General features: G+C 46.1%; 1 non-coding gene across 1 annotated transcript; it reads left to right on the plus strand.

Annotated features, from left to right (window-relative positions):
* Window positions 1-254: 254 nt before the first annotated feature.
* On the plus strand, window positions 255-326 carry trnaw-cca (transfer RNA tryptophan (anticodon CCA)). The gene has a single exon. It is a non-coding gene; the product is annotated as a tRNA-Trp (tRNA).
* The last annotated feature ends 1,060 nt before the right edge of the window (window positions 327-1,386 follow it).

Consider the following 1,386-nt stretch of genomic DNA (forward strand, 5'->3'; position numbering starts at 1 on the left):
GCTCCCCAAAGCACAGGACAAATGATTGAAGTATGGACAGTCCCTCAGTGAGCATTTCTTTCATTGTGCAAAAGAAGGTGAGGGGTTAATTAATGATGCTTTCCCGTGAAAGCAACACAAATGTTTCAGAAAAAAACATACGGTTACTGGCAGGTGAGTGTTGCTTCTGACACCTGGTGGGAATGGGCAGGGATTTTAAAGCCACTTGTATTGTGAAACCTTCATATAGACGAACATCCCACACTTTCTGTGTACACCTCGTGGCGCAATGGTAGCGTGTCTGACTCCAGATCAGAAGGTTGCGTGTTCAAATCACGTCGTGGTCACTATATTTTTGGAAATTGTTCTTCCAGAATTAATATTTTCTTTGCTGTTTGGCAATAACCAGACCCTTGCTCCAAGGTCTGTCTCACTGTTTCCCCGGTGTCAGACAGAGATATGCCTGCTGCCCTCATTTATTTCATGTGACAGGACACAACAGTTCAAAATCACCCTGGACGTGGCCACACCCAGCACTGAATCGTCAGGATGGCCGCGCGGTCTAAGGTGCTGTGTTCTGTTCGCAGTCTCCTCTGGAGATGTGGATTTGAATCTGACATTTCTTATTTTTAATCATTAAGTGAAACTCATTGTTTGACACCACGACTAACTTCTAAAAACTGGGATTCAGCAGTTCACCTGCTCACTTCACATTTCCGTCTGACCTGGTGCTGAAAGTGAAGATGTTTCCGCAGTGTAGCGGTTAACACGTTCGCCTCACAAGTGAAAGCTCACTGGGCGGGAATATTTTCTGTAGCTTTCTCCTCAAGCATGCTCAGGGGCGAGTTTGTTCTCCTGTGAAAGGTCATAAGATCATAAGCATGGAAGGATTAGGGGCCTGAGTAGGCCATTCGGCCCCACAAGCCTGGTCCACTATTGAAGAAGATCCTGGCAGTTCCTCGACAGCAAGTTTAAACATCTGGTTATGTTCCCAACATCGTTTTCTCCGCAGTGTTTCCGTAGCGTCGTTGTTATCACGTTCGCTTCACACGCGAAAGGATCCCGGGCGGAAGGTGTTTTTTGAGACTATTTTTGCCGTGAAATAAATTGAACAAAAGTCGCCCCAGATTCCTTGTCACATGAGCAATAAACATTTTAAACCAGCCTCCTGAATACAGAGTGTTATGTCTTGAATAAAGAATCTGACCAGATACTGCAAACTGAAAGTAAGGTGTGACCGTCGTCCTTTATTACAAGTCTCCAGTGTGTCTCGCCAACCTGTGAGGCCTCCTGATGGATTGTGGGATCCCTTGGGACTCCAGTGGATGAGCCCTCTGATGGTTAAACAAGGTATTTACAGGTTTATATATGTAACAACACTCCTCCGGCACCGCTCCCCCCAGCGTC

This window comes from Pristiophorus japonicus, unplaced genomic scaffold (assembly GCF_044704955.1).
Source record: "Pristiophorus japonicus isolate sPriJap1 unplaced genomic scaffold, sPriJap1.hap1 HAP1_SCAFFOLD_130, whole genome shotgun sequence".
NCBI lineage: Eukaryota > Metazoa > Chordata > Chondrichthyes > Pristiophoridae > Pristiophorus > Pristiophorus japonicus.